The sequence below is a fragment of the Camelus bactrianus genome, chromosome 7 (genome assembly GCF_048773025.1).
Source record: "Camelus bactrianus isolate YW-2024 breed Bactrian camel chromosome 7, ASM4877302v1, whole genome shotgun sequence".
Taxonomy (NCBI): Eukaryota; Metazoa; Chordata; class Mammalia; order Artiodactyla; family Camelidae; genus Camelus; species Camelus bactrianus.
The window spans coordinates 35,711,068-35,725,983 of record NC_133545.1 but is presented as its reverse complement, the minus strand read 5'-3'; the positions used below and the strand labels follow the sequence as shown (position 1 = coordinate 35,725,983).

Here is a 14,916-nt window from a genome sequence, read left to right as displayed (position 1 = left end):
CAAGTGCTGAAAATCAAGTCTGAAAAATCAGTACCTTTGCAGTGAAAATTACATAAAATGCCATTATGCAAGCCAGATGACCACTGAGTTAGGCTGGGCAATAAACTTAGTGAAGGAAAATATTAGAGAGGATACCGAAAAAAGAAAAGAAATATTAAAGAACAACATGATAAATACATTTTGAGATAATTGCCCCTCCATTTTGCCCACAACTATTGTTTTCCCTTTAGAAATATTAATTATGAAAGCTTTAAATTATATGAGATTTTCAGGAAAGCATCCTTGACATAAATAAGGATATGCTGTACCTAAGTGTTATGGGTTGAACTATGTCATTCCAAAAGATGTTGGAGTCCCAGACCCCTGGGACCTGTGAACGTGACATTATTTGGAAATAGAGTCTTTGCAGATGATCAAATTAAGATGAGGTCATTGGGTGGTCCCTAACCCAATATGACTGGTGTCCTTATAAAATGGGGAAATATGAATGTGCAGACAGGAGGAATGCACAGAAGGAACATGGTGTGAAGACACAGGGGGAATGCCATCTACAAGCTGATGAATGCCTGTGACCAGCAGACGCTGGGGGAGAGGCATGGAACAGATTGTCCCTTACAGTCCTCAGAAGGCAGCAGCCCTGCTGACTCCTTGATTTCAGACTTCTAGCCTCCAGAACAATGAGACATACATTTCTATTGTTTAAGCCACCCACTTTGTGAGACTTCATTATGGCAACCCTAGCAAACTAATGCACTGAGTGGCTTTCACTGAAATAACTCATTTTGAGTAGGGTGAAAACTTTTCAGTGTTTTGGCCAACAGAGGACCCTAAGGAAACCCAAGCCTGCAACACTCACTCTGTTAGGTTACCAGTCCCAAAGGGAGGGCCTTTGCTTTCTCATCAGTCATTTACATGGCAATGTGACCGAATCCATCAGATAAACTTCTTAGAGGCTGACTTTCTGGTGGAAAGAAAGGCCTTTGACTGGGGTCGTGAGACTGCAGGGGGAATTTGGAGCATTGCCCAGCTGACCAGGCACACTTCCCAGGGCCTGGCTCCCACTTATAATAGAGCTGGAGTAGATTGGTGGGAAGAATCAGGAAGGTGGAAGTTTGCCTAAGGAGGTCAGAGGCAATATTAATCACCTGCATTTTGGCCAAGGGCCAGGTATGTACGGGCACAGAAGAGCATTGCTAAATGGAGAGGTAAGGACAGTGGGTGGGGGGGAGGAGTCAGAGTTGAGGCTGAGAGGGAGGGGGCTGCCCTGGGAGGTAGCACATTTTAAAGGGCTGCAGAGAGCCAGCGCCCCAAGAGGATGAGGCTGGGGTTTTTGGTAGGCAAATACCAGGCTGGCAGGGACAGAAACAGAAGCCCTGCCCTGTGTGCTTGGCCAAATGCAGCTGGCAGTGCTATCGTGGGGAGGGGTCCGGGCAGCCGGGGCTGTCTGCAACGGGCTATTTATCATTCACACAGCAAGACGGTTTCCTGGGGGTGATGAAGATTTCATATGCAGGTTGTGGTTTTGGAGACAAAAACCAAGGGCTAGTTAGGCTGCTGTCATTTCTGAAGCAAAAGTGTCTAATGAAGACTGTGTACAGAATACGAGAGTTAATCAAAGAGGTTGATAAACAGATGCATCTCCTAGTCCTGGAATGGCTCAGACCCCTTCTGATCCAGCAGGAAATTCTTGCTTCCATTTCCTCGATGGTTTTCATCCCTCCCTCAGCAATTACATGAGCCAACATGGAGGCAAGCAGAAATGGTGGCGGGGGAGGTAGGGGATTATGTACCTTTGGGGGAAGGTAGTCATGACAACAGTCACAATAGTAGCAATGGGAATCACAGTAGCGAGTGTTTCCTGAGGACTTTAGATGTGCCAGGCCCTGGACTAGGTATGCTGATTCTCACTGTAATCATGCAAGGAAACTATTATTATTCCTTCCCCAGAGACGAGAAGCCAGTGTTTCCCAGACTTTAAATAAATGCTCTATGTCACACAGAGGATAAATGGTAGACTATGATAATATATGGTATTAGAGTAACACACAGTAAGTAGAATCTGTGGCCTGGGTTTCCCTCACCACAGCTCATCATAAAATGAAAGATTTGAGCCACATTAGTCCCTTGCCACAAGCTGGGGCCGGGGTGGGGAGGCAGAGCTCACGGGACGGCTGGCTCTGTATTTCCTGGAGAGGCTGAGGGAGTGGCTGTAGAATGCAATGAGACATAGAGGTAGAGTGGTAAAGTTTCAGGGGAGGGGTAGCTATATGGTGAAATTCAGATTTCCTCAGTATGTGCAAGCAAGATACACCATTAGAAAAAGGGAAGGCAGGGGCAGTAACATCAAAAGAAATTCATGGTTTGGCTCACTTGTTTTCACTGTGAATTGCTGTTCCTGTAGATTGAAATTCTGAAGTCATCAAGCTGAAATTTCAGAAATGGTCCCTTTGCCCATTATTTATTGCAAGTTGGAGAGGGACGTTTCCTTACTAAATCCTGTTACAGGGAGCGAGCTCGCATTTGAGTTCCTCTTTTGCTCCATTCCTCAGCTGCCAGATGCTGAGCGACTTCCGGCAGTATTTGCACATGCAGTCATAAGCCATCATCTGGGTCATAAAGGGGAGGGAGTCTAGCTTGAGAGCACGTTCTCCAGCAAGGCAGGAGCATTCTGTGCAACTAGAATTACGATGAATGATTAAGCTGGTAGCTGAGTCAGACTATAGTACTTGACCGAGGTCACAGGGAGCCTGGGGGTTGGCCTGGATAAGGCCATCTGAGGGCCAGGGTGGTGAGGTGAGTGGAGTCCCAGAGGGATCCAGGCAGGGGCTCCTTGCTTGGGCTGCAAGTGATCCTGTGTCAGGGAGAGAGTCTGAAGGGCAGAGGAAACGGGAAGGAATAGTAGGGATCTGGGTCCATGTCCTCTGCAGAAAGCCGCGACCCTGACTCTTCCCCTGCTCAGCCTGAGCCATTCTGTGACTACTGTCAGTCCCATAGTCTGCTTTAAAAAATGACCTGAAACTTAGTGACTTACAACAGGCATTTATTTTTTCAGTTCTGAGGCCAGGGGAAAATCCTTTCTTGCCTCTTCCAGCTGCTGCTGGCTGTCAGCCCTCTTTGGCCTCATTGCCCTGCATCACTCCAGTCTCTGCCTCAGTGGCGACAGTCCCTTCTCCTCTTCACGTGTTATGTCTCCTGTATCTTATAAGGACAGTTGTCATTGGATTTAAGACCCACCAGAGTAATCCAGGATGATCTCATCTCAAGATCTTTAACTTAATTACTTCTGCAAAGACCCTTTTTTAAAAATAACATTCACAGGTTCTGGGCACAAAGAAATGGACAAATCTTTCAGGGACCATGATTTAACTCATTATAGGGGCCAAGAGAGGACCTATATCTTTGTTGATTTAAAAAAAAAGTTGGTCTGTGTCACACGTATTGCTTGGGTTTGGATTTGTGGGTGATGTTTAGTGGCAAGGCAAACCAAACTCCAACATGTCTTTTAGCCAAAGCTACACTCCTGGGTGGCTCTTCTCTGTAGCCTCCCCATCTAATCTTCTATAGCTCCTCCTCTGCCTGTTCCCTTCATCCCCTGACGGGCACATTAGGCTCAATAACTATTGAGAATGCAAAGGACTTCAGAGATGATCTAATTCACTTGGGTTCAAGTTCAGCACAACTGTAACTGGCTCTACCCTGAAGTAATAATCACCTATGGTGACACCAGTCCAGCTGAAGCCTCAGACTTCTTAGGGCAATCCTCATAGCAGCCACGGCCACGGGTTTGAGTCAGAACATGAAGGGAAATCTCTCGGCGACCTCTGACCCCAAACAAGCCTCATTTTCTGGATGAGGAAACTGAGACTCAGAGAGGATGTGAGAATTGATAAAAAGCGGTGCTCTACCCAAGCAATATTTCAGCACTTCATTTCCCATCTCAAAAAAAAAAAAAATCAGATTAACAATCCTTGGTTTCTCAAATTATGATTTTTTTTCACCTTCAAAACTCCTAGGTGTTGACCTGATTTTCCTTTTATTTTTCTAACAGCTCCCTCCCCCACACAGACACATGGAGACTGTCGCCCTATCAACATGACTTATAACATACTGCACAGCCATTCTGCTCTGCAACATTCAGGCCCCATCTGCTAGCCCATATAAAGCAAAATTTATATTAAATGGTATTTCAGAAAAATCATCACGGCCTAAATTGAACATCATTTGTCGAGAAACAAAGCGTATGTTGCCAATTTTGCCTCTGATTCTTGGCTTGGGGCCATTTGAGTTCTAGGGAGGAGGGGAGCCCCTCTCGAGACCTCACCGTGTCCCAGAGCATTGTCTCTGACACCTCCATCTGTGTGAGCAGTTCCCATCTTGAGGCTGAGTGGCTGAGATGCTGACCTCCTTAGAAATTTGAGTTGGCCCTGTTTAGACCTATTGTTAGAAAAGAACTGCCCTAAAACATCATATTCAACTCAGCTTCTCCAGTAGTTCTTTGGGCTGCTACAACGTGGGGGGAAAGTTGGCAGCATCAGCTTGGGCAAGAGTTAAGAGAATGGGACGAACATTTCGAGGTTGGGGGAAGAAATGAAGAAATAAGGTTAGACTCAACCCTTAACTTGGTCCATTTGCTCCTAAGGGGTTTGTCCATTTGACAGATGAGATGAAGGGGCATGGATGAGGGGACTGAAGTAGAAGGGGACTGCAGTTTTCAGTGACTGACGGGCCATGAGCAATACTCCATGCCAACTGCACACCAGCTCTCTGGGACGGCTGTTCTTGCTCCCACTCGACAGAGCAGGAAACCAAAGGTGGGAAAATTTATTCGCCCAATGTCAGTTAGTAAATGACAAGTGAAGTAATTATTTCCACTGTTGTCTTCTAATTAAGTAGGTATACCAAGAAGAACTGGTAATAATTGCTGAGACTTTTCCTTCTTGAATGACATTTCCCTAGAAGGAAAGTCTATGAGTAAATGAGATAGGACCAATCACTGACAGAAGGAGTCAAGGAAGACGTCACTGAAGGCTGAGAGCTGACGTGGAATACATGATATGAAAGGACAAATTATATGATAAATTGTATTCCCTTTGTGTGTCCCCAAACTGGAGCTCACTGAATTCCTGAAGTCTTTCTTGAGTTCTTCTGCTGATCTGAATTTGCAAACTTCATTGGCATTGTTTGTTACATTTTGATTATATTTTGAGTGACTGTTAGGGCTGCCATACCAGGTGCTTAGCAATAGCTGAGATTAAATATCTCATTTAACTCTCACAATAGCTTGGGGTGGATGGGGTAGGTCTTGTCATTTCCATGCCACACATTAGGAAACAACTGCAGAAGGTTACAGTTTGCCCCCAATCCCAATCCTAGGGCGGAGCAGGATTTAGCTCCAAGATTATGACTCTCCAGTGTGTTCTAGGTAACCTCCTTTGGTTTGAAACTCCTCTGAAGGCAGAAAGAGTGGCTTGGCTTTGTTTGTTAGTTTCCCTTTAATTGGGGGAAAATGTGTCATCAATGAGTCCCTTTCTTTGTTCCTGCTGCTTTTGTCCTTTTAATATCCACAGTCTTGACTCATCCATTTGGTTTGGATTTCAACCAGTTGAAAACGAATCCCTGATGCTCTTAGCTGAGACAGTGCATCAAATATTAATCCTCCAGGGAAAGTATTTTAAAAAGGAGACTCTGGAAGGGCAAAAGGCCTTCAAGACTCACATGCTCTGCTAACAGAAACTGAAGCAGGCTGATGGGGAAGATGCTTTTGCGAGGAGAGATCTCAGAGCTTCCGAACAGGCAGAGAAGGTGTGGCTCCTGGACCTGCAGCACCGGCACCACCTGGGAGCTTGTCAGGAATGCAGAATGTGGGGTCTACATGCTCCCAAGATCCCCAGGTGACCTGGGAGCACAAACATTACAGTTTGAGAAGCGCTGGTCTAACCCATACTCTGACTTCTTTGTCTGAACCCAGGCAATGGGCTGAGCTCAGAGCTGAAACTGAAAGGTAAACTTGAACCGTCTTTTTAAGGTGATCAGACTGAGAGGGAACTTCAGGCAAGAGCAGCAGAAAATCAGATGTGGGGCCTTCAAGAGCTGGCAGCTTGTTGGAAAACACAGTTGACTGATTCAAAATCAAATAAAATGGGCCAACCTCACTGTGTGGTGGCTGAGTTAGCAAAAATCTACCAGGTCAAACGCAATCCAAACTGTTTTCGCTTTAGATAAGCAATATCCAGCTTTCCCCTCACGAGGGCAAATGTAAAATAGCCTAAGATTTGTATTAGCAGTTGGCAAGTTGGCCAGATCACTTTTCCTCTGGGAACCAGTGCATTCATTTCTCTCACGGCTCTGTTCATGAATTAACTATTTCCCCTGGAACTGAAATTGGAAGAGTTTCTCTGAGCAAAAAGCAATTTTGTTCCCTTCGGATTTTTTTTTTTCTCGGTGCAGGTTAGCTCGAAGCTTAGTGCCGCCCTGCTCAGCAGAAACGCTCCAAGCTGACCTGCTCCTCTTGCTCCACAATGTCATCTCACAGATAAATCAGAGCCTAAGAATCAGAGGAAAAAGCAGACCCAGAACTTGGCATTTCCTCAGCTTATCGCATGAAGTTTTTGGCAAGTCTTTTAAACTTTAAGTGTTTAAAATTTTCCCTGATATAATACCATTTACCTGCCATCTCCTCTGGGGGTGCCGAGAGAAGGTTAATGAGATGATGCAGCTGCTTCGATCTCCTGGGGAGAAAAAGAAGCCTGTGAATGTATCGTGTACAATGACTAGGTATAGACCAGATTTTAAAAAGAAAGGATAAATCATTAACACAATTACAAATCCACATTAACCATGCTGCTACCAGGCTGGTCCTATTTACAGGTGTGGCCATCAGAACCACATGACGGGTGAGGCCCCAAAGAGCGGGTCCTTTCCTTCTCCTGCTGCACACCTTGTCGTGTGTCCCCATTGCCTTTCGAATTACATCTCAAAACTTCCATTTTTGTGTTTTGATCTTTGCTCTCCTCTTCAAGCTCAGTTTTTTTTTTATCACTTTCTGACTTTCCTTTTTTCTGCAAGGCCATTTTCTGTTCTCCAGCACACTAGGGTCTCTCTTTTCAGGGCACTTTCTTATGACATTTACTGTTCTTTTTGCTCGGAATACTCTTCTTCTCCCAATTTCCCAACATCATCACCTGGCCAGTCCTCATGGTCCCTTACATCTCAGCTGCCTCCTCAGGGAAGCCCCTCAGGGTCTTCTAAGCCTGGGTGGAGAGGGCCTCGCGGGGTCCCATTGAATCGTATGTTTAAACCTCTTCTGTAACACTCAGCTTATTCATCTTTCTTTCGCCCTAGGCCAGAGGTTCTCAGCCTTGGCTGCACATTTAGAATGACCTGGGGATAGTTTAAAACTCCAGATATCCAGATCATACCCCAGACCAATGAAATGACAGTCTCTGGGGGTAAGATTTATGTTTATCATCTCTCCTGGTGGCTCCAGGGTACAAGCCACTCTGAGAACCACTACGGTAAACTGTAAACTCCTGACGGTGGGGACAGTCACACCAATTACCATCATGCTTGGTACATAACTGGCACGCAGTGAAGCTTGTTAAAGAAAAGAGGGAATGAGGTGTTGGGGTCTCAACTTTGCAGATCCTGGGCTTTGTTTCGCAGGTCACCACTGGAGAATCAGGTTGTTAGGCACCTGAGGCCCTGAGATTTATCTTCTACAGAAACCAATTGATTTTAATTTCCAGAAATGCAGCCATATTATCCAGCTACGTTTATCAACCTTCTTCTCCTTCTCCCAGCCACTAGCTCATTATTTTCCCAGTAAGAAAGCCTCCTTAGAAAACCAGATTAAGATTAGATAAGAAAAGGGAAAAAGGGAAGGAAGCTGAAGGTCTTACAGGATGTTTTTATTCGGCTGTGATGCCTGATAAACATCAACTTTCTACTATAAAGACCCCATGGACTGGATATTCTTGGCATTTAAGATAATTGATCTGAAAGGGCTTTGAAAACCATAAAGCAGCATTGTTGTTACTATCACTGCATCTCACTTATTCCCATTACAAATAGTCCGAGGGTCTTTATGATTGCAGTGGATAATAGGAATATAAAGAGGAAAGGGGGCTGTTGCTGCTCCTGTGGGGAGACTGTGCTGAGTACCCACAGAAAGGGTCATTGGCGCCCAGGGTGGTAAATCCAGGAACTCAGAGAAGGGGAACTGTGCAGCTGCGTCCTCCACTGGACTGTGAGTCCTGTGAAGGAGAAGGCCGTCTTACGTATGCGCATTTCCTCAAGGCCTCGCACAATCCCTAGCACATGGTAATTACACCAGTTATCAAGGTAAATTAATTATGGGCCATTTGCTAGTTAGGATTCTTTGAGTTCTAGGTATTAGAAAACCAATTAGATTCATCTTAAGCATAAAGAAAATTTCTTGGAGGGATTAGGGTCATTCAAAAAGTCAAAACCAACATCAGGAAAAAAAAAACCACAACCTAAAAGCAGAACCTCAGGAGGGCTGTACCCAGCGCTGTTCACAGGACTTCTGACACTGGAACCTCCGTCGCCCTGGGTGTTACTCACGTCTGCCTCTCTAGTTTGTGTCGAGTTCCTTCTCTCCTCCAGCAGATGGCCTTGGGACAGGCAGTAGACCGGGGAGCAGCTGATGGCTCTGTACCCTCATTTCCCAACCATCTCCAGAGCAGAGAGAGCTGTCTCTCCTGAGCTCAAGTTACACAATTCCATGGGAAGCACTTTGATTGCCCAGGATGAAGACACTGGTAACCCCAGGCTAGTCGCTGAGGCAGAGAACAGGCGTGCACCTGGAAGAGGACCAGGGTGCAGGGTCCTCAAGGAAGGCAGATGTTCTTAGAACAGTACCACTTGCTGGCATGCAGTTGTTACAGGAGACCCCTGAGTCCATCAGATAATGTTTTCCAATTATGGAAAGCAGATAGGATTAACAGGCTTTGCCTATCAGTTGTAGATTTTTAGGAAAGGAACAAGAAGATCTAAATGCCTCTCTTTTAGGGCAATTACAATTACAACAAAGAACATGTAACTTTTGCAAACTCTAGCCTAAAAGTCTATTTGTTTGGACATCATGCTTACTTGCTTTTATGATTCTACCAAAAGCAGGATGACATTTATCCCATACTGTCTCAAATCTGGTAAGATAACTTATAATCGTACCGTTTAACCTGAGTGAAATAGCGAGAGGGTAGAGATGGCTACCCTGCCCTGGATTACTCAGAGTTTTGGCTGCTGTGGAGCCATCAGCCACTGATTGGGGCCTCTTGCGGGTTTGCAGCTGAAAAAGCCCTCCTTTATCCAGGAGTGCAGGTGCTATTTAAATATTACCTGGAACTTCATTTAATAGAGGATGGGAGAGTGAGACCTTTGAACATGTTTCTATTTCTTATCATGCTGAAGCCTCCATTTTAATGCAAGCAAAAAACTCCAACGTGGTCTTGCTCAGAACAAGGAGGCCTTTGGTTGGTCTTAGACCAGTAATGTTTTCATGGTTCTTTTTCTTTTCTTTTTTTAATTGAAGTATAGTCAGTTTACAATGTTGTATCAATTTCTGGTGTACAGCATAATGTTTCAGTCATACATATACATACATATATTTGTTTTCATGTTCTTTTTCATTACACATTACTATAATATATTGAATATACTTCCCTGTGCTATTCAGTAGAAACTTGTTGATTATCTATCCATGGCTCTTTCTGATTATCCAAAGTTCCAGGCAGAGTGTGCACTGACTTCCCTCAAAGTGGAGAACTGGAATAAGCCTCCAGGAAGAAATATCTTGTGGGAGTTGGGATATTAGAGGAAGAAATGACAAGGAAGGGAAGATGTTCCTCAGGGTTTTCATGTGGCCCATGAAAGCTGGGACTGGCAAAAATAATATGAGGGCAGAGGTCATTGAATCCTGCTCTTAGGAAACCAAACAGGTTAAACTGTAGGAGGACATGCACGGAAAGCCGATTTTCTGGAAACAGCATTGGTCCAGAACAGGTCTGGGACCCTGGCACAGGAAAAACAAAGTAAGGCCCCCGGAAGGAGCTGAGATCCAGTCAATAAAATCTGAACAGAATTGAAGAGGCTGAATAGAGCTGTCAGTAGGGGGCTGAGCCAAGAATACCAGTGATACTTGGCCGATCATCAGGCTGGGAAGAGGTGGGTGGCAGGAGACGTCTTTACATTGTTTCAGTTGTCCTCTCCCAGGCTAGTGACCCAGGAAGATATGATGACAGCAGCATTCTTCTAGCTCATTTTAAATAGAGCTGCCTTTCTGTGGCAGGCTTCACAAAGTTCCCATACAAACTGCAATTGAGGGTTTGCCACATTTTAAATAGGGATCTTTGGTGAAGCCACAGTTCAGAGTAGCAAAAATTTTCTAATGGCTGTTTAAATAAACATGGCATTGATGCTTCTGCCCTCTGCTAGCATAATTGCTCTCAGGGGGCAAATGATTTTTTTTGCTTAACCAAATGAATTAATAGAGCTGTGGCTGTATTGAGTGCAGTGGTCCCTCCTACCACTCAGATCGACACAGAGTTTGGAAGCAGGGGACAGAATAGAGAGAGAGCTGAGTGGTTTTGCATGAGAAATTGAGTTGAATTCAGTTTTTGTGACCAGAGAGAGGGAGGGGTGGAGGAGGAAGGAGAACCAGCTGAGCGGTGTGATGGGAGGCTGGGACTTGAAGAGGAGAGAAGACCAGCAGGAAAACCTTAAGCCGGTCCTCCCGGTGGTGGCACTGGCTAGGAGACTCCTAGAAACAGCTGCGGCCACCCTTCAGTTGTCTTACTTTATTGGAAATATTACTTCAAGAGTAGGATGTTAAACTGCATTGTTCATTTTAAAACCATATAGGAAAACAGTATTTGTAAGTTGGATTTTAAAATATTTCATTTTCTGTTACATCCTTTGATGCTCTGTAACATAAGCCCCGCCCCCAACCACTGCCCCGGGGTCTTGGTCGAAGTGGTTGTACACACTGCCTTGTGTCACGAGTTTTGTGGGGATCAAGGAAGAAGAGGCTGTATTCCCTGTTTGGTCCATGTGGGGTGCAGAGCAGGGAGCCCAAGCAAACGTGAGGAGAGGCTGAAGAGAAGACTCAGCAAGTGCAGGGAATCAGAGCGAGCAGCGCCTGGGAGCAGTGTGGAAGGGCGTTGATTTCCCACCCACTGGGCAAGGGCAAGGATCTCGGTGCAATCTTTTCTTGCTTTTTACTATTTTTTAAAAAAAAATGTTTCAACCTTTTATAAACGAAAAGTTGCAACATCCTGAAATGTTGCGAGAATAGCACTCTGACTTCCTTATGCCCACCATATAGAGCCAAGAATTAACATTTAGCCACATTTGTTTTATTTCTTTTTCTACGTATGTTTTTGATTTTTATTATGTATTTTTTTGTGAAGCCATTGGCTTATAAATTGTAAGACAGCATGACAGTTGAACTCTCTAGACTTAAGTGTATGTTTCCTAAATATAAGTCATAGTCACTTAAATATTAAAAGGAGGAGTCAGCCCTGCAAGTCGGGGACCTTGGAGATCACCGGTGGTTGGCAACTGAGCTACAAAGCAGTGGATGGGGAAAGGCCCCTCCTCCACTTCTCAGCCAGCCTGGCCCCAGTGGAGGTGAGGCGAAGGCGGGAGATAACCCTCCACCCCTCCCGTGCCCCCTCCCAGCAGGCTTATTACTTTGTAAGTGAAAATCGTTTCCCAGAGATATTCTCCCTGATCACAGCACCTCTCTCTCTCTCTTCTTCCTTCTCCTCATGTCTGTTTTCTCATGTTCTCTTTCCTTGAACCTGTTTCTTACTCTGTTACTCTATAAAAGCATCTCTGTATCACTGCCATGCCAGGCTGGGTCTGACTTGGGGATACTAGAGTCTTAGCGGGCTGATGTGGGTGGGGGAAGTGTGGCAGGAGAGCAGAGGGAGTGGTGCTTGGGAGGGAAAAAAAGGTCTTGGACAACCATTTAGCCCAGGGCAGCCCTGGCACTGGCTTGGGTGAAGGCTATCTTCAACATAGCCTTTGCCTGTGTCTGTCTCTCCTCCGTCTTTCTTCCTGGCTCTCTCTGTCTGACCTTTATCTCTGTCTGTCTATCCAACCTACCTCCTCTCTTTACTGTTTTTTTCCATTCTCATGTTCAAATGCTGAGCTTGGAGAAGGCTGCTGAGGCAAGGGCAGGATACGCCACTTAGCAGTCTCTGCTCTTTTGTCAGGGATGTCTGTGTCCACATGACATCTGAGAAGTGCATTGGGACCTTTTGAAGGAAGGCAGCATGCGGCTGTGAAGAACAATGTTGGCAATATTAAATAAGGAAAAGGACATAAACTGCTTTGTAATTTTATGTTTGTTTTCATTTGGGTGTAAGTGCTTATGGAATAAATGAGTATCATTTCAATAGTCAGGATGCTTTTTTTTTTTTTTTTACCACTGCTCCCTATCTCCCTGTGGCCTTCTCAGGAGGATGGAATCTCCTCAGAGCCAATTAAGGATTTAAGGAAGACACAGGCACTGCATTTCTAGAGTCCTGCAGAGCAGACCTGCTAGCCGTGAACCTGAGGGCAGTGCAGACAGCCCCCTGGAGTCTGCTGGAGCTGTGGTTTCAGCCAGTTTGTTAAGAAATTGGAATTTCAAATGGCATCTCAGCAAGTACATCTCCCAGAGCAACCACTGGAGCCTTTGAAACAGATGCCCCTCAAGTCCACAGCTCCTCTCAAAACACTCAGGACTCTGGTTACTATTTCACTGGGTGCGGCTGGCACCCAGGCACAGCCGCTGAGCTGAGATGCATGAAGCAAAATCAGTGGGACTTTTTCTGTCCAGCATCATTTCATCCTTCCAGTTGGGTCTAACATACACACATAACCTGGTTGGGCAGGCAAGTTCTTAATCAGGCACCAGGAGTAACAGGGGCCACTTACAAGACAGCCATGCTGGGTTTTCTGCCTTTGAATTTCATGTTAGACCAAGGAAATGTGATTTTCCCATCTTCCAGGAGAAACTTCCAGAAATTATTAAGGTTAGCTGCAAATAAAGTTACAGACCCATCGCCTTTAAAGTCAATGCAATCAATATTTATTGGAAGCCAGTTACATGCCCTGTATTGTGCTGGGTCTGTGGGGAGATGTACAGGTGGCTGAAGATGACCTCAGACTTGAGACAGATGACAGAAGTCCAGAGAGAGTGACAAGAATCTGGAAGGGAATTGGGAGCCCTCCTGCAGAGGGTGAGATGGTAGGAGCAGGGACATGAAGAACTCAAAGGACTCTGGTGGTGGGAGAGGAGTATCTGGAGGGAGACAGCTGACACCATGAAGTGCTGGTCTAGCACTGTTCCTGGAAGTGGAAAATAAGATCAGACCAATAGTCGGGAGCTGTTTGGTGGGAGGCTGTGAAAGCCTTTCTGGGAGTTTAAGTGTTTTCATCGTTTCACGGGGAACCACTAAAATTTCCTCTACTTTCTGAAATCAGCATGGACTGAGTTTATGTGGAGGGCTGACTTTTAGAAATGAGGATTTTGTTGTATGCTTACACTTTAGAAAATGCAGAGCTTTGAGGTCAGAGACTTGGATTCAAATCCAAAACTCTGAGCATTCAAAGAGAAATGAACCCACCTGAGGACTGGGCTGTCCCTCCCTCCCTCTGCTCCTCCCTTCTCTGCTAACAGACGTAACTTTCTGAGTTGTTCTTCTACAGTTTTGTAAGATGATACTTACACCACGCGAAGTCATCAAGCACCTAACAGGAACTCACTTAACCTTGAACCCAATCCATTATACCCAGGTACAAAGTCTGCCTTGACCTGTGTATTTGCCAAAAGGCCAATTTTTCTTTCTACTCATTCAGTTCCTTCCCTGGCTTTAAGTTGTTCTGGATGGACTCAAGCATCTTGCTTTATCATTCTTTACCTAATGTTTCTAATTAAGTGTACGCATTTGATGTGAGGGGGGGGGGTGTGTGTATGGGGGTACGAAGGGAGTTTATTTGTGAGCAATGGTGAAGCAAGACATTGTTGTCCAGGCAACACCATGCATGCTGCCAGATGCTACCACATTGCCTGGCTGTTGTCACAGTGGATTTAACCCTGGTGCTTGTTCCAAGCCCTTCTTTGCTGCAGACAGTCAAACACTTTGGACCACACATTCTAAATGAAGCCTTGGTAGGTGGGCAGCCACCCAGATGAAATTTCTCATTTCACACCTGAAAATAAGATATGCTGCAGTGTCAACAGTAAAGCAGAAGACTTTTTAACTGAATTTTAAAATTCAGGCCAGTTCAGGTCTATCAAGTTTTTCTCCTCAAGCATTTGGCAGGGAAAATGTTTCAGCGTGGTCATAGGCAGGGCAGGAATTTCACAGACTTGCCGGAGACCACAGTTTAGAGATTTGGAAGGTGAGCCACTTGACTATCTCACCCAAGAGAAGCTCCTGTGACCATATGCTCCTTGTCTCCGGGACACTCACCTTGGCTTGTAATTATACACTCGTTAGTGCGATTTCGTCTGTCTTCCCCCAAGACCACGAGCTCCAACAGAAAGAGTCTGTGTCTAACACAGCACCTGGCACACAAGAGGCTTTCCATGGTGAGAAGGAAGAAAATGAACATTTGCTCCGTATGCATTTATGAGTCAGTGCCTAAATTGTTATCAAATGTCACTGGGGAAGAACATTCATATTTGTGTGACTTAGATCTGTAAATTTTATATCAAGTCCTAATTAACTTTCTCCTCTAAATTGATATTCTGAATAAAATCTCCTTATTTGGATTTTGAATTTGTTTGTCCTGGTGCTCCAATAACAATCTTGCATAAATAAATATTATTTATTAACAAAATAAAAATTACTTGCAAACATCTATTTTCTCAACTGTTGCACAACTAAAGGGTGTTATTTT

General features: G+C 45.0%; 1 protein-coding gene across 7 annotated transcripts in view; it reads left to right on the top strand.

Annotated features, from left to right (window-relative positions):
• GPR141 (G protein-coupled receptor 141) overlaps positions 1-14,916 on the top strand; it is a 169,145-nt gene that overhangs the window by 68,568 nt on the left and 85,661 nt on the right. For 2 of the 7 annotated variants that reach the window (XR_012508117.1, XR_012508116.1), the window contains one exon: positions 4,049-4,149. The exons of the other annotated variants lie outside the window; for them this stretch is intronic. The gene's annotated coding sequence lies outside the window, so the exon portion shown is untranslated. Of the gene's footprint in view, positions 1-4,048; positions 4,150-14,916 lie in introns of those variants that run through there. 7 annotated transcript variants of the gene reach the window in all.